Source organism: Microcebus murinus, chromosome 28 (assembly GCF_040939455.1).
Source record: "Microcebus murinus isolate Inina chromosome 28, M.murinus_Inina_mat1.0, whole genome shotgun sequence".
Taxonomy (NCBI): domain Eukaryota; kingdom Metazoa; phylum Chordata; class Mammalia; order Primates; family Cheirogaleidae; genus Microcebus; species Microcebus murinus.
The window spans coordinates 15,053,367-15,080,192 of record NC_134131.1 but is presented as its reverse complement, the minus strand read 5'-3'; the positions used below and the strand labels follow the sequence as shown (position 1 = coordinate 15,080,192).

The 26,826-nt window shown below is 59.6% G+C and overlaps 10 non-coding genes across 10 annotated transcripts; all 10 read right to left on the bottom strand.

Annotated features, from left to right (window-relative positions):
* Positions 1–978: 978 nt before the first annotated feature.
* On the bottom strand, positions 979–1,097 carry LOC142865058 (5S ribosomal RNA). Its single transcript, XR_012915359.1, has one exon. It is a non-coding gene; the product is annotated as a 5S ribosomal RNA (ribosomal RNA).
* A 2,480-nt stretch (positions 1,098–3,577) lies between these two features.
* Positions 3,578–3,696, bottom strand: LOC142865057 (5S ribosomal RNA). Its single transcript, XR_012915358.1, has one exon. It is a non-coding gene; the product is annotated as a 5S ribosomal RNA (ribosomal RNA).
* A 2,481-nt stretch (positions 3,697–6,177) lies between these two features.
* On the bottom strand, positions 6,178–6,296 carry LOC142865056 (5S ribosomal RNA). Its single transcript, XR_012915357.1, has one exon. It is a non-coding gene; the product is annotated as a 5S ribosomal RNA (ribosomal RNA).
* Positions 6,297–8,787: 2,491 nt separating this feature from the next.
* Positions 8,788–8,906, bottom strand: LOC142865055 (5S ribosomal RNA). The gene has a single exon (XR_012915356.1). It is a non-coding gene; the product is annotated as a 5S ribosomal RNA (ribosomal RNA).
* Positions 8,907–11,385: 2,479 nt separating this feature from the next.
* LOC142865054 (5S ribosomal RNA) lies at positions 11,386–11,504 on the bottom strand. The gene has a single exon (XR_012915355.1). It is a non-coding gene; the product is annotated as a 5S ribosomal RNA (ribosomal RNA).
* A 2,481-nt stretch (positions 11,505–13,985) lies between these two features.
* On the bottom strand, positions 13,986–14,104 carry LOC142865052 (5S ribosomal RNA). The gene has a single exon (XR_012915353.1). It is a non-coding gene; the product is annotated as a 5S ribosomal RNA (ribosomal RNA).
* Positions 14,105–16,596: 2,492 nt separating this feature from the next.
* Positions 16,597–16,715, bottom strand: LOC142865051 (5S ribosomal RNA). The gene has a single exon (XR_012915352.1). It is a non-coding gene; the product is annotated as a 5S ribosomal RNA (ribosomal RNA).
* A 2,479-nt stretch (positions 16,716–19,194) lies between these two features.
* Positions 19,195–19,313, bottom strand: LOC142865050 (5S ribosomal RNA). Its single transcript, XR_012915351.1, has one exon. It is a non-coding gene; the product is annotated as a 5S ribosomal RNA (ribosomal RNA).
* A 2,482-nt stretch (positions 19,314–21,795) lies between these two features.
* On the bottom strand, positions 21,796–21,914 carry LOC142865049 (5S ribosomal RNA). The gene has a single exon (XR_012915350.1). It is a non-coding gene; the product is annotated as a 5S ribosomal RNA (ribosomal RNA).
* Positions 21,915–24,395: 2,481 nt separating this feature from the next.
* LOC142865048 (5S ribosomal RNA) lies at positions 24,396–24,514 on the bottom strand. Its single transcript, XR_012915349.1, has one exon. It is a non-coding gene; the product is annotated as a 5S ribosomal RNA (ribosomal RNA).
* Between the last annotated feature and the right edge of the window lie 2,312 nt (positions 24,515–26,826).

Genomic DNA, 26,826 nt, shown 5'->3' with positions numbered 1-26,826 from the left:
CCTGACCTTAACATTGGTACCCCCACCAGAGGCTGCTAAGACAACAGGGGGGAGGGGGGCACGGGCAATACATGGAACCTTAATACTTGTACTCCCATAATCTGCTTGAAAAGAGAGAGAGAAAAGAATGCAATAATGGAGGTAAGAGGCATTTTTTTTTTTTTTTTTTGGAGACAGAGTCTCGCTTTGTTGCCCTGGCTAGAGTGAGTGCCATGGCGTCAGCCTAGCTCACAGCAACCTCAATCTCCTGGGCTCAAGCAATCCTGCTGCCTCAGCCTCCCAAGTAGCTGGGACTACAGGCATGCGCCACCATGCCCGGCTAATTTTCTTTTTTGTATATATATATATATCTATATATTAGTTGGCCAATTAATTTCTTTCTATTTATAGTAGAGATGGGGGTCTCCCTCTTGCTCAGGCTGGTTTCGAACTCCTGACCTCGAGCAATCCGCCCACCTCGGCCTCCCAGAGTGCTAGGATTACAGGCGTGAGCCAGCACGCCCGGCCAAGAGGCATTTTTTTTTTTAAAAAAATGACTCCGAAAAGAAAAGGAAAAGGAGGCCTGTCGAGCACGTCTGGGTGTGACTGTGCATCCCCCAACATCCGGTGCCACCACCAAAGATTCCTACGTGGAGCCCATAGAACGCCAAAATCAACGGGACGAGTTCTGGTCACAACTCCCTCAAAATGACATCCTGGCCTTCTTCTGCAACTCCCTCCCCTCTCAGACTCTCAAGGTTTCCTCCAGCGTGTCGGCTCCCACAGACCAGACCCTCGGTCTGAGACCCGACAGTCCAGATGCCACGCCTGCTGCCGGGTGGCGGCGGTGCTGCGGCTTGGGGCAAGAGGAGGCCCCACGGAGCGGGCTGGGGCGCCAGGCACCGTGGCGGGCGCTGAGGGCGGGGGTGCCCCCCACCCCCCACTGCCGCCGCGCTCTCCGAATGGGGACAGAACACGAGGCAAAAAAAAAAAAAAAAAAGCCTACGGCACCCGGTATTCCCAGGCGGTCTCCCATCCAAGTACTAACCAGGCCCGACCCTGCTTAGCTTCCGAGATCGGACGAGATCGGGCGCGTTCAGGGTGGTGTGGCCGTAGACGGCGGAGGGCGCCCCAGCCCCGCTCAAGAAGCCGAGCGTCTCTGCGCTTCCCCGCGCCTCCTCCCGCCCCAGGCCCCGCGCCCGCGCTGACCCACTCGGGGCCGGGCCGGGCTGGTTGAGTTCGCTGGCCGGGTCCCGAGGTCTCCACGGGGCTGGGGTGCGGGGCGTGGTGGGCTCGGCGGGGTGGGGGGCTGTCTTCACACACACACACACACACACACACACACACACACTCACACACTGACACACACCAGATGCGCCTCCAGCCTCCACGGCTGGACCCGCCAAGGCGGAGACCTCCAGCCGCCCTCCTCTCCTGGCCTCGCCTCCCTCACCTACCCGCCCCCAACCCAGTGCGCCGCTGCTGCCTGCGCATGCGCGGGCGGTCGCCTTTGGCCCCAGGGGCCGCCCTCCAGCACAACCCCTTTCAGCTGCGCCCCCGCCCTGCGTGTGGGCTGCCGCCTATCCGCCCCGGACCGGGGCCGGGGCACAGCGCATAGGGGAGGGGAGCGAGTGTAGGGGCGTCTCTCGGGATGTGTGCCATGGGTGGAGTGGTTTGGGGGGCGCTGAAGAAATCAGTCCCCTCCATCTCCTACCTCTGGAAACCCCCCAAGCCCTTGCAGAACTGCCGGCACCGCTACCGTGGGGGCCGGGACCCTACTCTGTGTCCTCCTGTGGCCCAGTCCAGGGGGCCTGGGCCTGGCCGGGGCTGGATTGGACCCCAACCACCCTGGGGTGTGGACTTGCTAAAAATGGGCGATGAGAGATTTGGTTCCAGCTTCATTGAGGGTCATTTCACTAACGAAGGCACCGTAAAGACGTTCCTGAGACGTTTGTGAGGGTGGCAACTGAAAGAGGATTTTAAAGCTGACAGAAGAGGCGAGGAAAGGCACAGGAGATTTCCACACCCAGCAAGGAAGCCTTTCCCGAAATGGAAGAAAGAAACAAGCAAACAAAAACACCGGTAGCCCGCCCGGATCAGAGTCTGCTCCTTAGAGAAAGTACCCTGACCAGGTTCACCCGTGGGTCGCGAGCTAGCGGCATTCAGAAGAGCCAGGCCCGCAGCCTACGCAGAAGACACCTGCGCTCGGGTGTCTGTGGCGGCACAATTCACAATTGCAAAGATGTGGAAGCGACCCGAGTGCCCATCGATCCACGAGTGGATTAATAAAACGTGGCGCGTGCACACCACGGAGTGCTATTCAGCTATGAGAAACGGCGGTGAGCGGGCACCTCCCGTGTTCTCCTGGCCGGAGCTGGAACCCGTTCCAGTAAGCCAAGTATCCCCAGAATGGACACAGGAGCACCACGTGCGCGTGCTCACCGGCAAATTGGTAGGAACCCATGGACACCTAAGTGGACGTAGAGGAATCACCTCCATCGGGTGGGGGGAGGTGATGGGCATACACACCCTTTAGGAATGGGGTGGGTGCGCACCGACTGGGGGATGGGCGCACTTGAAGCTCTGACCAGAGGGGGGAGGCGGGGAGAGGACAATGTACCTGACCTTAACATTGGTACCCCCACCAGAGGCTGCTAAGACAACAGGGGGGAGGGGGGCACGGGCAATACATGGAACCTTAATACTTGTACTCCCATAATCTGCTTGAAAAGAGAGAGAGAAAAGAATGCAATAATGGAGGTAAGAGGCATTTTTTTTTTTTTTTTTTGGAGACAGAGTCTCGCTTTGTTGCCCTGGCTAGAGTGAGTGCCATGGCGTCAGCCTAGCTCACAGCAACCTCAATCTCCTGGGCTCAAGCAATCCTGCTGCCTCAGCCTCCCAAGTAGCTGGGACTACAGGCATGCGCCACCATGCCCGGCTAATTTTCTTTTTTGTATATATATATATATCTATATATTAGTTGGCCAATTAATTTCTTTCTATTTATAGTAGAGATGGGGGTCTCCCTCTTGCTCAGGCTGGTTTCGAACTCCTGACCTCGAGCAATCCGCCCACCTCGGCCTCCCAGAGTGCTAGGATTACAGGCGTGAGCCAGCACGCCCGGCCAAGAGGCATTTTTTTTTTTAAAAAAATGACTCCGAAAAGAAAAGGAAAAGGAGGCCTGTCGAGCACGTCTGGGTGTGACTGTGCATCCCCCAACATCCGGTGCCACCACCAAAGATTCCTACGTGGAGCCCATAGAACGCCAAAATCAACGGGACGAGTTCTGGTCACAACTCCCTCAAAATGACATCCTGGCCTTCTTCTGCAACTCCCTCCCCTCTCAGACTCTCAAGGTTTCCTCCAGCGTGTCGGCTCCCACAGACCAGACCCTCGGTCTGAGACCCGACAGTCCAGATGCCACGCCTGCTGCCGGGTGGCGGCGGTGCTGCGGCTTGGGGCAAGAGGAGGCCCCACGGAGCGGGCTGGGGCGCCAGGCACCGTGGCGGGCGCTGAGGGCGGGGGTGCCCCCCACCCCCCACTGCCGCCGCGCTCTCCGAATGGGGACAGAACACGAGGCAAAAAAAAAAAAAAAAAAAGCCTACGGCACCCGGTATTCCCAGGCGGTCTCCCATCCAAGTACTAACCAGGCCCGACCCTGCTTAGCTTCCGAGATCGGACGAGATCGGGCGCGTTCAGGGTGGTGTGGCCGTAGACGGCGGAGGGCGCCCCAGCCCCGCTCAAGAAGCCGAGCGTCTCTGCGCTTCCCCGCGCCTCCTCCCGCCCCAGGCCCCGCGCCCGCGCTGACCCACTCGGGGCCGGGCCGGGCTGGTTGAGTTCGCTGGCCGGGTCCCGAGGTCTCCACGGGGCTGGGGTGCGGGGCGTGGTGGGCTCGGCGGGGTGGGGGGCTGTCTTCACACACACACACACACACACACACACACACACACACTCACACACTGACACACACCAGATGCGCCTCCAGCCTCCACGGCTGGACCCGCCAAGGCGGAGACCTCCAGCCGCCCTCCTCTCCTGGCCTCGCCTCCCTCACCTACCCGCCCCCAACCCAGTGCGCCGCTGCTGCCTGCGCATGCGCGGGCGGTCGCCTTTGGCCCCAGGGGCCGCCCTCCAGCACAACCCCTTTCAGCTGCGCCCCCGCCCTGCGTGTGGGCTGCCGCCTATCCGCCCCGGACCGGGGCCGGGGCACAGCGCATAGGGGAGGGGAGCGAGTGTAGGGGCGTCTCTCGGGATGTGTGCCATGGGTGGAGTGGTTTGGGGGGCGCTGAAGAAATCAGTCCCCTCCATCTCCTACCTCTGGAAACCCCCCAAGCCCTTGCAGAACTGCCGGCACCGCTACCGTGGGGGCCGGGACCCTACTCTGTGTCCTCCTGTGGCCCAGTCCAGGGGGCCTGGGCCTGGCCGGGGCTGGATTGGACCCCAACCACCCTGGGGTGTGGACTTGCTAAAAATGGGCGATGAGAGATTTGGTTCCAGCTTCATTGAGGGTCATTTCACTAACGAAGGCACCGTAAAGACGTTCCTGAGACGTTTGTGAGGGTGGCAACTGAAAGAGGATTTTAAAGCTGACAGAAGAGGCGAGGAAAGGCACAGGAGATTTCCACACCCAGCAAGGAAGCCTTTCCCGAAATGGAAGAAAGAAACAAGCAAACAAAAACACCGGTAGCCCGCCCGGATCAGAGTCTGCTCCTTAGAGAAAGTACCCTGACCAGGTTCACCCGTGGGTCGCGAGCTAGCGGCATTCAGAAGAGCCAGGCCCGCAGCCTACGCAGAAGACACCTGCGCTCGGGTGTCTGTGGCGGCACAATTCACAATTGCAAAGATGTGGAAGCGACCCGAGTGCCCATCGATCCACGAGTGGATTAATAAAACGTGGCGCGTGCACACCACGGAGTGCTATTCAGCTATGAGAAACGGCGGTGAGCGGGCACCTCCCGTGTTCTCCTGGCCGGAGCTGGAACCCGTTCCAGTAAGCCAAGTATCCCCAGAATGGACACAGGAGCACCACGTGCGCGTGCTCACCGGCAAATTGGTAGGAACCCATGGACACCTAAGTGGACGTAGAGGAATCACCTCCATCGGGTGGGGGGAGGTGATGGGCATACACACCCTTTAGGAATGGGGTGGGTGCGCACCGACTGGGGGATGGGCGCACTTGAAGCTCTGACCAGAGGGGGGAGGCGGGGAGAGGACAATGTACCTGACCTTAACATTGGTACCCCCACCAGAGGCTGCTAAGACAACAGGGGGGAGGGGGGCACGGGCAATACATGGAACCTTAATACTTGTACTCCCATAATCTGCTTGAAAAGAGAGAGAGAAAAGAATGCAATAATGGAGGTAAGAGGCATTTTTTTTTTTTTTTTTTGGAGACAGAGTCTCGCTTTGTTGCCCTGGCTAGAGTGAGTGCCATGGCGTCAGCCTAGCTCACAGCAACCTCAATCTCCTGGGCTCAAGCAATCCTGCTGCCTCAGCCTCCCAAGTAGCTGGGACTACAGGCATGCGCCACCATGCCCGGCTAATTTTCTTTTTTGTATATATATATATATCTATATATTAGTTGGCCAATTAATTTCTTTCTATTTATAGTAGAGATGGGGGTCTCCCTCTTGCTCAGGCTGGTTTCGAACTCCTGACCTCGAGCAATCCGCCCACCTCGGCCTCCCAGAGTGCTAGGATTACAGGCGTGAGCCAGCACGCCCGGCCAAGAGGCATTTTTTTTTTTAAAAAAATGACTCCGAAAAGAAAAGGAAAAGGAGGCCTGTCGAGCACGTCTGGGTGTGACTGTGCATCCCCCAACATCCGGTGCCACCACCAAAGATTCCTACGTGGAGCCCATAGAACGCCAAAATCAACGGGACGAGTTCTGGTCACAACTCCCTCAAAATGACATCCTGGCCTTCTTCTGCAACTCCCTCCCCTCTCAGACTCTCAAGGTTTCCTCCAGCGTGTCGGCTCCCACAGACCAGACCCTCGGTCTGAGACCCGACAGTCCAGATGCCACGCCTGCTGCCGGGTGGCGGCGGTGCTGCGGCTTGGGGCAAGAGGAGGCCCCACGGAGCGGGCTGGGGCGCCAGGCACCGTGGCGGGCGCTGAGGGCGGGGGTGCCCCCCACCCCCCACTGCCGCCGCGCTCTCCGAATGGGGACAGAACACGAGGCAAAAAAAAAAAAAAAAAAGCCTACGGCACCCGGTATTCCCAGGCGGTCTCCCATCCAAGTACTAACCAGGCCCGACCCTGCTTAGCTTCCGAGATCGGACGAGATCGGGCGCGTTCAGGGTGGTGTGGCCGTAGACGGCGGAGGGCGCCCCAGCCCCGCTCAAGAAGCCGAGCGTCTCTGCGCTTCCCCGCGCCTCCTCCCGCCCCAGGCCCCGCGCCCGCGCTGACCCACTCGGGGCCGGGCCGGGCTGGTTGAGTTCGCTGGCCGGGTCCCGAGGTCTCCACGGGGCTGGGGTGCGGGGCGTGGTGGGCTCGGCGGGGTGGGGGGCTGTCTTCACACACACACACACACACACACACACACACACACACACACACACACTCACACACTGACACACACCAGATGCGCCTCCAGCCTCCACGGCTGGACCCGCCAAGGCGGAGACCTCCAGCCGCCCTCCTCTCCTGGCCTCGCCTCCCTCACCTACCCGCCCCCAACCCAGTGCGCCGCTGCTGCCTGCGCATGCGCGGGCGGTCGCCTTTGGCCCCAGGGGCCGCCCTCCAGCACAACCCCTTTCAGCTGCGCCCCCGCCCTGCGTGTGGGCTGCCGCCTATCCGCCCCGGACCGGGGCCGGGGCACAGCGCATAGGGGAGGGGAGCGAGTGTAGGGGCGTCTCTCGGGATGTGTGCCATGGGTGGAGTGGTTTGGGGGGCGCTGAAGAAATCAGTCCCCTCCATCTCCTACCTCTGGAAACCCCCCAAGCCCTTGCAGAACTGCCGGCACCGCTACCGTGGGGGCCGGGACCCTACTCTGTGTCCTCCTGTGGCCCAGTCCAGGGGGCCTGGGCCTGGCCGGGGCTGGATTGGACCCCAACCACCCTGGGGTGTGGACTTGCTAAAAATGGGCGATGAGAGATTTGGTTCCAGCTTCATTGAGGGTCATTTCACTAACGAAGGCACCGTAAAGACGTTCCTGAGACGTTTGTGAGGGTGGCAACTGAAAGAGGATTTTAAAGCTGACAGAAGAGGCGAGGAAAGGCACAGGAGATTTCCACACCCAGCAAGGAAGCCTTTCCCGAAATGGAAGAAAGAAACAAGCAAACAAAAACACCGGTAGCCCGCCCGGATCAGAGTCTGCTCCTTAGAGAAAGTACCCTGACCAGGTTCACCCGTGGGTCGCGAGCTAGCGGCATTCAGAAGAGCCAGGCCCGCAGCCTACGCAGAAGACACCTGCGCTCGGGTGTCTGTGGCGGCACAATTCACAATTGCAAAGATGTGGAAGCGACCCGAGTGCCCATCGATCCACGAGTGGATTAATAAAACGTGGCGCGTGCACACCACGGAGTGCTATTCAGCTATGAGAAACGGCGGTGAGCGGGCACCTCCCGTGTTCTCCTGGCCGGAGCTGGAACCCGTTCCAGTAAGCCAAGTATCCCCAGAATGGACACAGGAGCACCACGTGCGCGTGCTCACCGGCAAATTGGTAGGAACCCATGGACACCTAAGTGGACGTAGAGGAATCACCTCCATCGGGTGGGGGGAGGTGATGGGCATACACACCCTTTAGGAATGGGGTGGGTGCGCACCGACTGGGGGATGGGCGCACTTGAAGCTCTGACCAGAGGGGGGAGGCGGGGAGAGGACAATGTACCTGACCTTAACATTGGTACCCCCACCAGAGGCTGCTAAGACAACAGGGGGGAGGGGGGCACGGGCAATACATGGAACCTTAATACTTGTACTCCCATAATCTGCTTGAAAAGAGAGAGAGAAAAGAATGCAATAATGGAGGTAAGAGGCATTTTTTTTTTTTTTTTTTGGAGACAGAGTCTCGCTTTGTTGCCCTGGCTAGAGTGAGTGCCATGGCGTCAGCCTAGCTCACAGCAACCTCAATCTCCTGGGCTCAAGCAATCCTGCTGCCTCAGCCTCCCAAGTAGCTGGGACTACAGGCATGCGCCACCATGCCCGGCTAATTTTCTTTTTTGTATATATATATATATCTATATATTAGTTGGCCAATTAATTTCTTTCTATTTATAGTAGAGATGGGGGTCTCCCTCTTGCTCAGGCTGGTTTCGAACTCCTGACCTCGAGCAATCCGCCCACCTCGGCCTCCCAGAGTGCTAGGATTACAGGCGTGAGCCAGCACGCCCGGCCAAGAGGCATTTTTTTTTTTAAAAAAATGACTCCGAAAAGAAAAGGAAAAGGAGGCCTGTCGAGCACGTCTGGGTGTGACTGTGCATCCCCCAACATCCGGTGCCACCACCAAAGATTCCTACGTGGAGCCCATAGAACGCCAAAATCAACGGGACGAGTTCTGGTCACAACTCCCTCAAAATGACATCCTGGCCTTCTTCTGCAACTCCCTCCCCTCTCAGACTCTCAAGGTTTCCTCCAGCGTGTCGGCTCCCACAGACCAGACCCTCGGTCTGAGACCCGACAGTCCAGATGCCACGCCTGCTGCCGGGTGGCGGCGGTGCTGCGGCTTGGGGCAAGAGGAGGCCCCACGGAGCGGGCTGGGGCGCCAGGCACCGTGGCGGGCGCTGAGGGCGGGGGTGCCCCCCACCCCCCACTGCCGCCGCGCTCTCCGAATGGGGACAGAACACGAGGCAAAAAAAAAAAAAAAAAAGCCTACGGCACCCGGTATTCCCAGGCGGTCTCCCATCCAAGTACTAACCAGGCCCGACCCTGCTTAGCTTCCGAGATCGGACGAGATCGGGCGCGTTCAGGGTGGTGTGGCCGTAGACGGCGGAGGGCGCCCCAGCCCCGCTCAAGAAGCCGAGCGTCTCTGCGCTTCCCCGCGCCTCCTCCCGCCCCAGGCCCCGCGCCCGCGCTGACCCACTCGGGGCCGGGCCGGGCTGGTTGAGTTCGCTGGCCGGGTCCCGAGGTCTCCACGGGGCTGGGGTGCGGGGCGTGGTGGGCTCGGCGGGGTGGGGGGCTGTCTTCACACACACACACACACACACACACACACACACACTCACACACTGACACACACCAGATGCGCCTCCAGCCTCCACGGCTGGACCCGCCAAGGCGGAGACCTCCAGCCGCCCTCCTCTCCTGGCCTCGCCTCCCTCACCTACCCGCCCCCAACCCAGTGCGCCGCTGCTGCCTGCGCATGCGCGGGCGGTCGCCTTTGGCCCCAGGGGCCGCCCTCCAGCACAACCCCTTTCAGCTGCGCCCCCGCCCTGCGTGTGGGCTGCCGCCTATCCGCCCCGGACCGGGGCCGGGGCACAGCGCATAGGGGAGGGGAGCGAGTGTAGGGGCGTCTCTCGGGATGTGTGCCATGGGTGGAGTGGTTTGGGGGGCGCTGAAGAAATCAGTCCCCTCCATCTCCTACCTCTGGAAACCCCCCAAGCCCTTGCAGAACTGCCGGCACCGCTACCGTGGGGGCCGGGACCCTACTCTGTGTCCTCCTGTGGCCCAGTCCAGGGGGCCTGGGCCTGGCCGGGGCTGGATTGGACCCCAACCACCCTGGGGTGTGGACTTGCTAAAAATGGGCGATGAGAGATTTGGTTCCAGCTTCATTGAGGGTCATTTCACTAACGAAGGCACCGTAAAGACGTTCCTGAGACGTTTGTGAGGGTGGCAACTGAAAGAGGATTTTAAAGCTGACAGAAGAGGCGAGGAAAGGCACAGGAGATTTCCACACCCAGCAAGGAAGCCTTTCCCGAAATGGAAGAAAGAAACAAGCAAACAAAAACACCGGTAGCCCGCCCGGATCAGAGTCTGCTCCTTAGAGAAAGTACCCTGACCAGGTTCACCCGTGGGTCGCGAGCTAGCGGCATTCAGAAGAGCCAGGCCCGCAGCCTACGCAGAAGACACCTGCGCTCGGGTGTCTGTGGCGGCACAATTCACAATTGCAAAGATGTGGAAGCGACCCGAGTGCCCATCGATCCACGAGTGGATTAATAAAACGTGGCGCGTGCACACCACGGAGTGCTATTCAGCTATGAGAAACGGCGGTGAGCGGGCACCTCCCGTGTTCTCCTGGCCGGAGCTGGAACCCGTTCCAGTAAGCCAAGTATCCCCAGAATGGACACAGGAGCACCACGTGCGCGTGCTCACCGGCAAATTGGTAGGAACCCATGGACACCTAAGTGGACGTAGAGGAATCACCTCCATCGGGTGGGGGGAGGTGATGGGCATACACACCCTTTAGGAATGGGGTGGGTGCGCACCGACTGGGGGATGGGCGCACTTGAAGCTCTGACCAGAGGGGGGAGGCGGGGAGAGGACAATGTACCTGACCTTAACATTGGTACCCCCACCAGAGGCTGCTAAGACAACAGGGGGGAGGGGGGCACGGGCAATACATGGAACCTTAATACTTGTACTCCCATAATCTGCTTGAAAAGAGAGAGAGAAAAGAATGCAATAATGGAGGTAAGAGGCATTTTTTTTTTTTTTTTTTGGAGACAGAGTCTCGCTTTGTTGCCCTGGCTAGAGTGAGTGCCATGGCGTCAGCCTAGCTCACAGCAACCTCAATCTCCTGGGCTCAAGCAATCCTGCTGCCTCAGCCTCCCAAGTAGCTGGGACTACAGGCATGCGCCACCATGCCCGGCTAATTTTCTTTTTTGTATATATATATATATCTATATATTAGTTGGCCAATTAATTTCTTTCTATTTATAGTAGAGATGGGGGTCTCCCTCTTGCTCAGGCTGGTTTCGAACTCCTGACCTCGAGCAATCCGCCCACCTCGGCCTCCCAGAGTGCTAGGATTACAGGCGTGAGCCAGCACGCCCGGCCAAGAGGCATTTTTTTTTTTAAAAAAATGACTCCGAAAAGAAAAGGAAAAGGAGGCCTGTCGAGCACGTCTGGGTGTGACTGTGCATCCCCCAACATCCGGTGCCACCACCAAAGATTCCTACGTGGAGCCCATAGAACGCCAAAATCAACGGGACGAGTTCTGGTCACAACTCCCTCAAAATGACATCCTGGCCTTCTTCTGCAACTCCCTCCCCTCTCAGACTCTCAAGGTTTCCTCCAGCGTGTCGGCTCCCACAGACCAGACCCTCGGTCTGAGACCCGACAGTCCAGATGCCACGCCTGCTGCCGGGTGGCGGCGGTGCTGCGGCTTGGGGCAAGAGGAGGCCCCACGGAGCGGGCTGGGGCGCCAGGCACCGTGGCGGGCGCTGAGGGCGGGGGTGCCCCCCACCCCCCACTGCCGCCGCGCTCTCCGAATGGGGACAGAACACGAGGCAAAAAAAAAAAAAAAAAAGCCTACGGCACCCGGTATTCCCAGGCGGTCTCCCATCCAAGTACTAACCAGGCCCGACCCTGCTTAGCTTCCGAGATCGGACGAGATCGGGCGCGTTCAGGGTGGTGTGGCCGTAGACGGCGGAGGGCGCCCCAGCCCCGCTCAAGAAGCCGAGCGTCTCTGCGCTTCCCCGCGCCTCCTCCCGCCCCAGGCCCCGCGCCCGCGCTGACCCACTCGGGGCCGGGCCGGGCTGGTTGAGTTCGCTGGCCGGGTCCCGAGGTCTCCACGGGGCTGGGGTGCGGGGCGTGGTGGGCTCGGCGGGGTGGGGGGCTGTCTTCACACACACACACACACACACACACACACACACACACTCACACACTGACACACACCAGATGCGCCTCCAGCCTCCACGGCTGGACCCGCCAAGGCGGAGACCTCCAGCCGCCCTCCTCTCCTGGCCTCGCCTCCCTCACCTACCCGCCCCCAACCCAGTGCGCCGCTGCTGCCTGCGCATGCGCGGGCGGTCGCCTTTGGCCCCAGGGGCCGCCCTCCAGCACAACCCCTTTCAGCTGCGCCCCCGCCCTGCGTGTGGGCTGCCGCCTATCCGCCCCGGACCGGGGCCGGGGCACAGCGCATAGGGGAGGGGAGCGAGTGTAGGGGCGTCTCTCGGGATGTGTGCCATGGGTGGAGTGGTTTGGGGGGCGCTGAAGAAATCAGTCCCCTCCATCTCCTACCTCTGGAAACCCCCCAAGCCCTTGCAGAACTGCCGGCACCGCTACCGTGGGGGCCGGGACCCTACTCTGTGTCCTCCTGTGGCCCAGTCCAGGGGGCCTGGGCCTGGCCGGGGCTGGATTGGACCCCAACCACCCTGGGGTGTGGACTTGCTAAAAATGGGCGATGAGAGATTTGGTTCCAGCTTCATTGAGGGTCATTTCACTAACGAAGGCACCGTAAAGACGTTCCTGAGACGTTTGTGAGGGTGGCAACTGAAAGAGGATTTTAAAGCTGACAGAAGAGGCGAGGAAAGGCACAGGAGATTTCCACACCCAGCAAGGAAGCCTTTCCCGAAATGGAAGAAAGAAACAAGCAAACAAAAACACCGGTAGCCCGCCCGGATCAGAGTCTGCTCCTTAGAGAAAGTACCCTGACCAGGTTCACCCGTGGGTCGCGAGCTAGCGGCATTCAGAAGAGCCAGGCCCGCAGCCTACGCAGAAGACACCTGCGCTCGGGTGTCTGTGGCGGCACAATTCACAATTGCAAAGATGTGGAAGCGACCCGAGTGCCCATCGATCCACGAGTGGATTAATAAAACGTGGCGCGTGCACACCACGGAGTGCTATTCAGCTATGAGAAACGGCGGTGAGCGGGCACCTCCCGTGTTCTCCTGGCCGGAGCTGGAACCCGTTCCAGTAAGCCAAGTATCCCCAGAATGGACACAGGAGCACCACGTGCGCGTGCTCACCGGCAAATTGGTAGGAACCCATGGACACCTAAGTGGACGTAGAGGAATCACCTCCATCGGGTGGGGGGAGGTGATGGGCATACACACCCTTTAGGAATGGGGTGGGTGCGCACCGACTGGGGGATGGGCGCACTTGAAGCTCTGACCAGAGGGGGGAGGCGGGGAGAGGACAATGTACCTGACCTTAACATTGGTACCCCCACCAGAGGCTGCTAAGACAACAGGGGGGAGGGGGGCACGGGCAATACATGGAACCTTAATACTTGTACTCCCATAATCTGCTTGAAAAGAGAGAGAGAAAAGAATGCAATAATGGAGGTAAGAGGCATTTTTTTTTTTTTTTTTTGGAGACAGAGTCTCGCTTTGTTGCCCTGGCTAGAGTGAGTGCCATGGCGTCAGCCTAGCTCACAGCAACCTCAATCTCCTGGGCTCAAGCAATCCTGCTGCCTCAGCCTCCCAAGTAGCTGGGACTACAGGCATGCGCCACCATGCCCGGCTAATTTTCTTTTTTGTATATATATATATATCTATATATTAGTTGGCCAATTAATTTCTTTCTATTTATAGTAGAGATGGGGGTCTCCCTCTTGCTCAGGCTGGTTTCGAACTCCTGACCTCGAGCAATCCGCCCACCTCGGCCTCCCAGAGTGCTAGGATTACAGGCGTGAGCCAGCACACCCGGCCAAGAGGCATTTTTTTTTTTAAAAAAATGACTCCGAAAAGAAAAGGAAAAGGAGGCCTGTCGAGCACGTCTGGGTGTGACTGTGCATCCCCCAACATCCGGTGCCACCACCAAAGATTCCTACGTGGAGCCCATAGAACGCCAAAATCAACGGGACGAGTTCTGGTCACAACTCCCTCAAAATGACATCCTGGCCTTCTTCTGCAACTCCCTCCCCTCTCAGACTCTCAAGGTTTCCTCCAGCGTGTCGGCTCCCACAGACCAGACCCTCGGTCTGAGACCCGACAGTCCAGATGCCACGCCTGCTGCCGGGTGGCGGCGGTGCTGCGGCTTGGGGCAAGAGGAGGCCCCACGGAGCGGGCTGGGGCGCCAGGCACCGTGGCGGGCGCTGAGGGCGGGGGTGCCCCCCACCCCCCACTGCCGCCGCGCTCTCCGAATGGGGACAGAACACGAGGCAAAAAAAAAAAAAAAAAAGCCTACGGCACCCGGTATTCCCAGGCGGTCTCCCATCCAAGTACTAACCAGGCCCGACCCTGCTTAGCTTCCGAGATCGGACGAGATCGGGCGCGTTCAGGGTGGTGTGGCCGTAGACGGCGGAGGGCGCCCCAGCCCCGCTCAAGAAGCCGAGCGTCTCTGCGCTTCCCCGCGCCTCCTCCCGCCCCAGGCCCCGCGCCCGCGCTGACCCACTCGGGGCCGGGCCGGGCTGGTTGAGTTCGCTGGCCGGGTCCCGAGGTCTCCACGGGGCTGGGGTGCGGGGCGTGGTGGGCTCGGCGGGGTGGGGGGCTGTCTTCACACACACACACACACACACACACACACACACACACACACACACACTCACACACTGACACACACCAGATGCGCCTCCAGCCTCCACGGCTGGACCCGCCAAGGCGGAGACCTCCAGCCGCCCTCCTCTCCTGGCCTCGCCTCCCTCACCTACCCGCCCCCAACCCAGTGCGCCGCTGCTGCCTGCGCATGCGCGGGCGGTCGCCTTTGGCCCCAGGGGCCGCCCTCCAGCACAACCCCTTTCAGCTGCGCCCCCGCCCTGCGTGTGGGCTGCCGCCTATCCGCCCCGGACCGGGGCCGGGGCACAGCGCATAGGGGAGGGGAGCGAGTGTAGGGGCGTCTCTCGGGATGTGTGCCATGGGTGGAGTGGTTTGGGGGGCGCTGAAGAAATCAGTCCCCTCCATCTCCTACCTCTGGAAACCCCCCAAGCCCTTGCAGAACTGCCGGCACCGCTACCGTGGGGGCCGGGACCCTACTCTGTGTCCTCCTGTGGCCCAGTCCAGGGGGCCTGGGCCTGGCCGGGGCTGGATTGGACCCCAACCACCCTGGGGTGTGGACTTGCTAAAAATGGGCGATGAGAGATTTGGTTCCAGCTTCATTGAGGGTCATTTCACTAACGAAGGCACCGTAAAGACGTTCCTGAGACGTTTGTGAGGGTGGCAACTGAAAGAGGATTTTAAAGCTGACAGAAGAGGCGAGGAAAGGCACAGGAGATTTCCACACCCAGCAAGGAAGCCTTTCCCGAAATGGAAGAAAGAAACAAGCAAACAAAAACACCGGTAGCCCGCCCGGATCAGAGTCTGCTCCTTAGAGAAAGTACCCTGACCAGGTTCACCCGTGGGTCGCGAGCTAGCGGCATTCAGAAGAGCCAGGCCCGCAGCCTACGCAGAAGACACCTGCGCTCGGGTGTCTGTGGCGGCACAATTCACAATTGCAAAGATGTGGAAGCGACCCGAGTGCCCATCGATCCACGAGTGGATTAATAAAACGTGGCGCGTGCACACCACGGAGTGCTATTCAGCTATGAGAAACGGCGGTGAGCGGGCACCTCCCGTGTTCTCCTGGCCGGAGCTGGAACCCGTTCCAGTAAGCCAAGTATCCCCAGAATGGACACAGGAGCACCACGTGCGCGTGCTCACCGGCAAATTGGTAGGAACCCATGGACACCTAAGTGGACGTAGAGGAATCACCTCCATCGGGTGGGGGGAGGTGATGGGCATACACACCCTTTAGGAATGGGGTGGGTGCGCACCGACTGGGGGATGGGCGCACTTGAAGCTCTGACCAGAGGGGGGAGGCGGGGAGAGGACAATGTACCTGACCTTAACATTGGTACCCCCACCAGAGGCTGCTAAGACAACAGGGGGGAGGGGGGCACGGGCAATACATGGAACCTTAATACTTGTACTCCCATAATCTGCTTGAAAAGAGAGAGAGAAAAGAATGCAATAATGGAGGTAAGAGGCATTTTTTTTTTTTTTTTTTGGAGACAGAGTCTCGCTTTGTTGCCCTGGCTAGAGTGAGTGCCATGGCGTCAGCCTAGCTCACAGCAACCTCAATCTCCTGGGCTCAAGCAATCCTGCTGCCTCAGCCTCCCAAGTAGCTGGGACTACAGGCATGCGCCACCATGCCCGGCTAATTTTCTTTTTTGTATATATATATATATCTATATATTAGTTGGCCAATTAATTTCTTTCTATTTATAGTAGAGATGGGGGTCTCCCTCTTGCTCAGGCTGGTTTCGAACTCCTGACCTCGAGCAATCCGCCCACCTCGGCCTCCCAGAGTGCTAGGATTACAGGCGTGAGCCAGCACGCCCGGCCAAGAGGCATTTTTTTTTTTAAAAAAATGACTCCGAAAAGAAAAGGAAAAGGAGGCCTGTCGAGCACGTCTGGGTGTGACTGTGCATCCCCCAACATCCGGTGCCACCACCAAAGATTCCTACGTGGAGCCCATAGAACGCCAAAATCAACGGGACGAGTTCTGGTCACAACTCCCTCAAAATGACATCCTGGCCTTCTTCTGCAACTCCCTCCCCTCTCAGACTCTCAAGGTTTCCTCCAGCGTGTCGGCTCCCACAGACCAGACCCTCGGTCTGAGACCCGACAGTCCAGATGCCACGCCTGCTGCCGGGTGGCGGCGGTGCTGCGGCTTGGGGCAAGAGGAGGCCCCACGGAGCGGGCTGGGGCGCCAGGCACCGTGGCGGGCGCTGAGGGCGGGGGTGCCCCCCACCCCCCACTGCCGCCGCGCTCTCCGAATGGGGACAGAACACGAGGCAAAAAAAAAAAAAAAAAAAGCCTACGGCACCCGGTATTCCCAGGCGGTCTCCCATCCAAGTACTAACCAGGCCCGACCCTGCTTAGCTTCCGAGATCGGACGAGATCGGGCGCGTTCAGGGTGGTGTGGCCGTAGACGGCGGAGGGCGCCCCAGCCCCGCTCAAGAAGCCGAGCGTCTCTGCGCTTCCCCGCGCCTCCTCCCGCCCCAGGCCCCGCGCCCGCGCTGACCCACTCGGGGCCGGGCCGGGCTGGTTGAGTTCGCTGGCCGGGTCCCGAGGTCTCCACGGGGCTGGGGTGCGGGGCGTGGTGGGCTCGGCGGGGTGGGGGGCTGTCTTCACACACACACACACACACACACACACACACACACTCACACACTGACACACACCAGATGCGCCTCCAGCCTCCACGGCTGGACCCGCCAAGGCGGAGACCTCCAGCCGCCCTCCTCTCCTGGCCTCGCCTCCCTCACCTACCCGCCCCCAACCCAGTGCGCCGCTGCTGCCTGCGCATGCGCGGGCGGTCGCCTTTGGCCCCAGGGGCCGCCCTCCAGCACAACCCCTTTCAGCTGCGCCCCCGCCCTGCGTGTGGGCTGCCGCCTATCCGCCCCGGACCGGGGCCGGGGCACAGCGCATAGGGGAGGGGAGCGAGTGTAGGGGCGTCTCTCGGGATGTGTGCCATGGGTGGAGTGGTTTGGGGGGCGCTGAAGAAATCAGTCCCCTCCATCTCCTACCTCTGGAAACCCCCCAAGCCCTTGCAGAACTGCCGGCACCGCTACCGTGGGGGCCGGGACCCTACTCTGTGTCCTCCTGTGGCCCAGTCCAGGGGGCCTGGGCCTGGCCGGGGCTGGATTGGACCCCAACCACCCTGGGGTGTGGACTTGCTAAAAATGGGCGATGAGAGATTTGGTTCCAGCTTCATTGAGGGTCATTTCACTAACGAAGGCACCGTAAAGACGTTCCTGAGACGTTTGTGAGGGTGGCAACTGAAAGAGGATTTTAAAGCTGACAGAAGAGGCGAGGAAAGGCACAGGAGATTTCCACACCCAGCAAGGAAGCCTTTCCCGAAATGGAAGAAAGAAACAAGCAAACAAAAACACCGGTAGCCCGCCCGGATCAGAGTCTGCTCCTTAGAGAAAGTACCCTGACCAGGTTCACCCGTGGGTCGCGAGCTAGCGGCATTCAGAAGAGCCAGGCCCGCAGCCTACGCAGAAGACACCTGCGCTCGGGTGTCTGTGGCGGCACAATTCACAATTGCAAAGATGTGGAAGCGACCCGAGTGCCCATCGATCCACGAGTGGATTAATAAAACGTGGCGCGTGCACACCACGGAGTGCTATTCAGCTATGAGAAACGGCGGTGAGCGGGCACCTCCCGTGTTCTCCTGGCCGGAGCTGGAACCCGTTCCAGTAAGCCAAGTATCCCCAGAATGGACACAGGAGCACCACGTGCGCGTGCTCACCGGCAAATTGGTAGGAACCCATGGACACCTAAGTGGACGTAGAGGAATCACCTCCATCGGGTGGGGGGAGGTGATGGGCATACACACCCTTTAGGAATGGGGTGGGTGCGCACCGACTGGGGGATGGGCGCACTTGAAGCTCTGACCAGAGGGGGGAGGCGGGGAGAGGACAATGTACCTGACCTTAACATTGGTACCCCCACCAGAGGCTGCTAAGACAACAGGGGGGAGGGGGGCACGGGCAATACATGGAACCTTAATACTTGTACTCCCATAATCTGCTTGAAAAGAGAGAGAGAAAAGAATGCAATAATGGAGGTAAGAGGCATTTTTTTTTTTTTTTTTTGGAGACAGAGTCTCGCTTTGTTGCCCTGGCTAGAGTGAGTGCCATGGCGTCAGCCTAGCTCACAGCAACCTCAATCTCCTGGGCTCAAGCAATCCTGCTGCCTCAGCCTCCCAAGTAGCTGGGACTACAGGCATGCGCCACCATGCCCGGCTAATTTTCTTTTTTGTATATATATATATATCTATATATTAGTTGGCCAATTAATTTCTTTCTATTTATAGTAGAGATGGGGGTCTCCCTCTTGCTCAGGCTGGTTTCGAACTCCTGACCTCGAGCAATCCGCCCACCTCGGCCTCCCAGAGTGCTAGGATTACAGGCGTGAGCCAGCACGCCCGGCCAAGAGGCATTTTTTTTTTTAAAAAAATGACTCCGAAAAGAAAAGGAAAAGGAGGCCTGTCGAGCACGTCTGGGTGTGACTGTGCATCCCCCAACATCCGGTGCCACCACCAAAGATTCCTACGTGGAGCCCATAGAACGCCAAAATCAACGGGACGAGTTCTGGTCACAACTCCCTCAAAATGACATCCTGGCCTTCTTCTGCAACTCCCTCCCCTCTCAGACTCTCAAGGTTTCCTCCAGCGTGTCGGCTCCCACAGACCAGACCCTCGGTCTGAGACCCGACAGTCCAGATGCCACGCCTGCTGCCGGGTGGCGGCGGTGCTGCGGCTTGGGGCAAGAGGAGGCCCCACGGAGCGGGCTGGGGCGCCAGGCACCGTGGCGGGCGCTGAGGGCGGGGGTGCCCCCCACCCCCCACTGCCGCCGCGCTCTCCGAATGGGGACAGAACACGAGGCAAAAAAAAAAAAAAAAAAGCCTACGGCACCCGGTATTCCCAGGCGGTCTCCCATCCAAGTACTAACCAGGCCCGACCCTGCTTAGCTTCCGAGATCGGACGAGATCGGGCGCGTTCAGGGTGGTGTGGCCGTAGACGGCGGAGGGCGCCCCAGCCCCGCTCAAGAAGCCGAGCGTCTCTGCGCTTCCCCGCGCCTCCTCCCGCCCCAGGCCCCGCGCCCGCGCTGACCCACTCGGGGCCGGGCCGGGCTGGTTGAGTTCGCTGGCCGGGTCCCGAGGTCTCCACGGGGCTGGGGTGCGGGGCGTGGTGGGCTCGGCGGGGTGGGGGGCTGTCTTCACACACACACACACACACACACACACACACACACACTCACACACTGACACACACCAGATGCGCCTCCAGCCTCCACGGCTGGACCCGCCAAGGCGGAGACCTCCAGCCGCCCTCCTCTCCTGGCCTCGCCTCCCTCACCTACCCGCCCCCAACCCAGTGCGCCGCTGCTGCCTGCGCATGCGCGGGCGGTCGCCTTTGGCCCCAGGGGCCGCCCTCCAGCACAACCCCTTTCAGCTGCGCCCCCGCCCTGCGTGTGGGCTGCCGCCTATCCGCCCCGGACCGGGGCCGGGGCACAGCGCATAGGGGAGGGGAGCGAGTGTAGGGGCGTCTCTCGGGATGTGTGCCATGGGTGGAGTGGTTTGGGGGGCGCTGAAGAAATCAGTCCCCTCCATCTCCTACCTCTGGAAACCCCCCAAGCCCTTGCAGAACTGCCGGCACCGCTACCGTGGGGGCCGGGACCCTACTCTGTGTCCTCCTGTGGCCCAGTCCAGGGGGCCTGGGCCTGGCCGGGGCTGGATTGGACCCCAACCACCCTGGGGTGTGGACTTGCTAAAAATGGGCGATGAGAGATTTGGTTCCAGCTTCATTGAGGGTCATTTCACTAACGAAGGCACCGTAAAGACGTTCCTGAGACGTTTGTGAGGGTGGCAACTGAAAGAGGATTTTAAAGCTGACAGAAGAGGCGAGGAAAGGCACAGGAGATTTCCACACCCAGCAAGGAAGCCTTTCCCGAAATGGAAGAAAGAAACAAGCAAACAAAAACACCGGTAGCCCGCCCGGATCAGAGTCTGCTCCTTAGAGAAAGTACCCTGACCAGGTTCACCCGTGGGTCGCGAGCTAGCGGCATTCAGAAGAGCCAGGCCCGCAGCCTACGCAGAAGACACCTGCGCTCGGGTGTCTGTGGCGGCACAATTCACAATTGCAAAGATGTGGAAGCGACCCGAGTGCCCATCGATCCACGAGTGGATTAATAAAACGTGGCGCGTGCACACCACGGAGTGCTATTCAGCTATGAGAAACGGCGGTGAGCGGGCACCTCCCGTGTTCTCCTGGCCGGAGCTGGAACCCGTTCCAGTAAGCCAAGTATCCCCAGAATGGACACAGGAGCACCACGTGCGCGTGCTCACCGGCAAATTGGTAGGAACCCATGGACACCTAAGTGGACGTAGAGGAATCACCTCCATCGGGTGGGGGGAGGTGATGGGCATACACACCCTTTAGGAATGGGGTGGGTGCGCACCGACTGGGGGATGGGCGCACTTGAAGCTCTGACCAGAGGGGGGAGGCGGGGAGAGGACAATGTACCTGACCTTAACATTGGTACCCCCACCAGAGGCTGCTAAGACAACAGGGGGGAGGGGGGCACGGGCAATACATGGAACCTTAATACTTGTACTCCCATAATCTGCTTGAAAAGAGAGAGAGAAAAGAATGCAATAATGGAGGTAAGAGGCATTTTTTTTTTTTTTTTTTTGGAGACAGAGTCTCGCTTTGTTGCCCTGGCTAGAGTGAGTGCCATGGCGTCAGCCTAGCTCACAGCAACCTCAATCTCCTGGGCTCAAGCAATCCTGCTGCCTCAGCCTCCCAAGTAGCTGGGACTACAGGCATGCGCCACCATGCCCGGCTAATTTTCTTTTTTGTATATATATATATATCTATATATTAGTTGGCCAATTAATTTCTTTCTATTTATAGTAGAGATGGGGGTCTCCCTCTTGCTCAGGCTGGTTTCGAACTCCTGACCTCGAGCAATCCGCCCACCTCGGCCTCCCAGAGTGCTAGGATTACAGGCGTGAGCCAGCACACCCGGCCAAGAGGCATTTTTTTTTTTAAAAAAATGACTCCGAAAAGAAAAGGAAAAGGAGGCCTGTCGAGCACGTCTGGGTGTGACTGTGCATCCCCCAACATCCGGTGCCACCACCAAAGATTCCTACGTGGAGCCCATAGAACGCCAAAATCAACGGGACGAGTTCTGGTCACAACTCCCTCAAAATGACATCCTGGCCTTCTTCTGCAACTCCCTCCCCTCTCAGACTCTCAAGGTTTCCTCCAGCGTGTCGGCTCCCACAGACCAGACCCTCGGTCTGAGACCCGACAGTCCAGATGCCACGCCTGCTGCCGGGTGGCGGCGGTGCTGCGGCTTGGGGCAAGAGGAGGCCCCACGGAGCGGGCTGGGGCGCCAGGCACCGTGGCGGGCGCTGAGGGCGGGGGTGCCCCCCACCCCCCACTGCCGCCGCGCTCTCCGAATGGGGACAGAACACGAGGCAAAAAAAAAAAAAAAAAAGCCTACGGCACCCGGTATTCCCAGGCGGTCTCCCATCCAAGTACTAACCAGGCCCGACCCTGCTTAGCTTCCGAGATCGGACGAGATCGGGCGCGTTCAGGGTGGTGTGGCCGTAGACGGCGGAGGGCGCCCCAGCCCCGCTCAAGAAGCCGAGCGTCTCTGCGCTTCCCCGCGCCTCCTCCCGCCCCAGGCCCCGCGCCCGCGCTGACCCACTCGGGGCCGGGCCGGGCTGGTTGAGTTCGCTGGCCGGGTCCCGAGGTCTCCACGGGGCTGGGGTGCGGGGCGTGGTGGGCTCGGCGGGGTGGGGGGCTGTCTTCACACACACACACACACACACACACACACACACACACTCACACACTGACACACACCAGATGCGCCTCCAGCCTCCACGGCTGGACCCGCCAAGGCGGAGACCTCCAGCCGCCCTCCTCTCCTGGCCTCGCCTCCCTCACCTACCCGCCCCCAACCCAGTGCGCCGCTGCTGCCTGCGCATGCGCGGGCGGTCGCCTTTGGCCCCAGGGGCCGCCCTCCAGCACAACCCCTTTCAGCTGCGCCCCCGCCCTGCGTGTGGGCTGCCGCCTATCCGCCCCGGACCGGGGCCGGGGCACAGCGCATAGGGGAGGGGAGCGAGTGTAGGGGCGTCTCTCGGGATGTGTGCCATGGGTGGAGTGGTTTGGGGGGCGCTGAAGAAATCAGTCCCCTCCATCTCCTACCTCTGGAAACCCCCCAAGCCCTTGCAGAACTGCCGGCACCGCTACCGTGGGGGCCGGGACCCTACTCTGTGTCCTCCTGTGGCCCAGTCCAGGGGGCCTGGGCCTGGCCGGGGCTGGATTGGACCCCAACCACCCTGGGGTGTGGACTTGCTAAAAATGGGCGATGAGAGATTTGGTTCCAGCTTCATTGAGGGTCATTTCACTAACGAAGGCACCGTAAAGACGTTCCTGAGACGTTTGTGAGGGTGGCAACTGAAAGAGGATTTTAAAGCTGACAGAAGAGGCGAGGAAAGGCACAGGAGATTTCCACACCCAGCAAGGAAGCCTTTCCCGAAATGGAAGAAAGAAACAAGCAAACAAAAACACCGGTAGCCCGCCCGGATCAGAGTCTGCTCCTTAGAGAAAGTACCCTGACCAGGTTCACCCGTGGGTCGCGAGCTAGCGGCATTCAGAAGAGCCAGGCCCGCAGCCTACGCAGAAGACACCTGCGCTCGGGTGTCTGTGGCGGCACAATTCACAATTGCAAAGATGTGGAAGCGACCCGAGTGCCCATCGATCCACGAGTGGATTAATAAAACGTGGCGCGTGCACACCACGGAGTGCTATTCAGCTATGAGAAACGGCGGTGAGCGGGCACCTCCCGTGTTCTCCTGGCCGGAGCTGGAACCCGTTCCAGTAAGCCAAGTATCCCCAGAATGGACACAGGAGCACCACGTGCGCGTGCTCACCGGCAAATTGGTAGGAACCCATGGACACCTAAGTGGACGTAGAGGAATCACCTCCATCGGGTGGGGGGAGGTGATGGGCATACACACCCTTTAGGAATGGGGTGGGTGCGCACCGACTGGGGGATGGGCGCACTTGAAGCTCTGACCAGAGGGGGGAGGCGGGGAGAGGACAATGTACCTGACCTTAACATTGGTACCCCCACCAGAGGCTGCTAAGACAACAGGGGGGAGGGGGGCACGGGCAATACATGGAACCTTAATACTTGTACTCCCATAATCTGCTTGAAAAGAGAGAGAGAAAAGAATGCAATAATGGAGGTAAGAGGCATTTTTTTTTTTTTTTTTTGGAGACAGAGTCTCGCTTTGTTGCCCTGGCTAGAGTGAGTGCCATGGCGTCAGCCTAGCTCACAGCAACCTCAATCTCCTGGGCTCAAGCAATCCTGCTGCCTCAGCCTCCCAAGTAGCTGGGACTACAGGCATGCGCCACCATGCCCGGCTAATTTTCTTTTTTGTATATATATATATATCTATATATTAGTTGGCCAATTAATTTCTTTCTATTTATAGTAGAGATGGGGGTCTCCCTCTTGCTCAGGCTGGTTTCGAACTCCTGACCTCGAGCAATCCGCCCACCTCGGCCTCCCAGAGTGCTAGGATTACAGGCGTGAGCCAGCACACCCGGCCAAGAGGCATTTTTTTTTTTAAAAAAATGACTCCGAAAAGAAAAGGAAAAGGAGGCCTGTCGAGCACGTCTGGGTGTGACTGTGCATCCCCCAACATCCGGTGCCACCACCAAAGATTCCTACGTGGAGCCCATAGAACGCCAAAATCAACGGGACGAGTTCTGGTCACAACTCCCTCAAAATGACATCCTGGCCTTCTTCTGCAACTCCCTCCCCTCTCAGACTCTCAAGGTTTCCTCCAGCGTGTCGGCTCCCACAGACCAGACCCTCGGTCTGAGACCCGACAGTCCAGATGCCACGCCTGCTGCCGGGTGGCGGCGGTGCTGCGGCTTGGGGCAAGAGGAGGCCCCACGGAGCGGGCTGGGGCGCCAGGCACCGTGGCGGGCGCTGAGGGCGGGGGTGCCCCCCACCCCCCACTGCCGCCGCGCTCTCCGAATGGGGACAGAACACGAGGCAAAAAAAAAAAAAAAAAAGCCTACGGCACCCGGTATTCCCAGGCGGTCTCCCATCCAAGTACTAACCAGGCCCGACCCTGCTTAGCTTCCGAGATCGGACGAGATCGGGCGCGTTCAGGGTGGTGTGGCCGTAGACGGCGGAGGGCGCCCCAGCCCCGCTCAAGAAGCCGAGCGTCTCTGCGCTTCCCCGCGCCTCCTCCCGCCCCAGGCCCCGCGCCCGCGCTGACCCACTCGGGGCCGGGCCGGGCTGGTTGAGTTCGCTGGCCGGGTCCCGAGGTCTCCACGGGGCTGGGGTGCGGGGCGTGGTGGGCTCGGCGGGGTGGGGGGCTGTCTTCACACACACACACACACACACACACACACACACACACACACACACACTCACACACTGACACACACCAGATGCGCCTCCAGCCTCCACGGCTGGACCCGCCAAGGCGGAGACCTCCAGCCGCCCTCCTCTCCTGGCCTCGCCTCCCTCACCTACCCGCCCCCAACCCAGTGCGCCGCTGCTGCCTGCGCATGCGCGGGCGGTCGCCTTTGGCCCCAGGGGCCGCCCTCCAGCACAACCCCTTTCAGCTGCGCCCCCGCCCTGCGTGTGGGCTGCCGCCTATCCGCCCCGGACCGGGGCCGGGGCACAGCGCATAGGGGAGGGGAGCGAGTGTAGGGGCGTCTCTCGGGATGTGTGCCATGGGTGGAGTGGTTTGGGGGGCGCTGAAGAAATCAGTCCCCTCCATCTCCTACCTCTGGAAACCCCCCAAGCCCTTGCAGAACTGCCGGCACCGCTACCGTGGGGGCCGGGACCCTACTCTGTGTCCTCCTGTGGCCCAGTCCAGGGGGCCTGGGCCTGGCCGGGGCTGGATTGGACCCCAACCACCCTGGGGTGTGGACTTGCTAAAAATGGGCGATGAGAGATTTGGTTCCAGCTTCATTGAGGGTCATTTCACTAACGAAGGCACCGTAAAGACGTTCCTGAGACGTTTGTGAGGGTGGCAACTGAAAGAGGATTTTAAAGCTGACAGAAGAGGCGAGGAAAGGCACAGGAGATTTCCACACCCAGCAAGGAAGCCTTTCCCGAAATGGAAGAAAGAAACAAGCAAACAAAAACACCGGTAGCCCGCCCGGATCAGAGTCTGCTCCTTAGAGAAAGTACCCTGACCAGGTTCACCCGTGGGTCGCGAGCTAGCGGCATTCAGAAGAGCCAGGCCCGCAGCCTACGCAGAAGACACCTGCGCTCGGGTGTCTGTGGCGGCACAATTCACAATTGCAAAGATGTGGAAGCGACCCGAGTGCCCATCGATCCACGAGTGGATTAATAAAACGTGGCGCGTGCACACCACGGAGTGCTATTCAGCTATGAGAAACGGCGGTGAGCGGGCACCTCCCGTGTTCTCCTGGCCGGAGCTGGAACCCGTTCCAGTAAGCCAAGTATCCCCAGAATGGACACAGGAGCACCACGTGCGCGTGCTCACCGGCAAATTGGTAGGAACCCATGGACACCTAAGTGGACGTAGAGGAATCACCTCCATCGGGTGGGGGGAGGTGATGGGCATACACACCCTTTAGGAATGGGGTGGGTGCGCACCGACTGGGGGATGGGCGCACTTGAAGCTCTGACCAGAGGGGGGAGGCGGGGAGAGGACAATGTACCTGACCTTAACATTGGTACCCCCACCAGAGGCTGCTAAGACAACAGGGGGGAGGGGGGCACGGGCAATACATGGAACCTTAATACTTGTACTCCCATAATCTGCTTGAAAAGAGAGAGAGAAAAGAATGCAATAATGGAGGTAAGAGGCATTTTTTTTTTTTTTTTTTGGAGACAGAGTCTCGCTTTGTTGCCCTGGCTAGAGTGAGTGCCATGGCGTCAGCCTAGCTCACAGCAACCTCAATCTCCTGGGCTCAAGCAATCCTGCTGCCTCAGCCTCCCAAGTAGCTGGGACTACAGGCATGCGCCACCATGCCCGGCTAATTTTCTTTTTTGTATATATATATATATCTATATATTAGTTGGCCAATTAATTTCTTTCTATTTATAGTAGAGATGGGGGTCTCCCTCTTGCTCAGGCTGGTTTCGAACTCCTGACCTCGAGCAATCCGCCCACCTCGGCCTCCCAGAGTGCTAGGATTACAGGCGTGAGCCAGCACGCCCGGCCAAGAGGCATTTTTTTTTTTAAAAAAATGACTCCGAAAAGAAAAGGAAAAGGAGGCCTGTCGAGCACGTCTGGGTGTGACTGTGCATCCCCCAACATCCGGTGCCACCACCAAAGATTCCTACGTGGAGCCCATAGAACGCCAAAATCAACGGGACGAGTTCTGGTCACAACTCCCTCAAAATGACATCCTGGCCTTCTTCTGCAACTCCCTCCCCTCTCAGACTCTCAAGGTTTCCTCCAGCGTGTCGGCTCCCACAGACCAGACCCTCGGTCTGAGACCCGACAGTCCAGA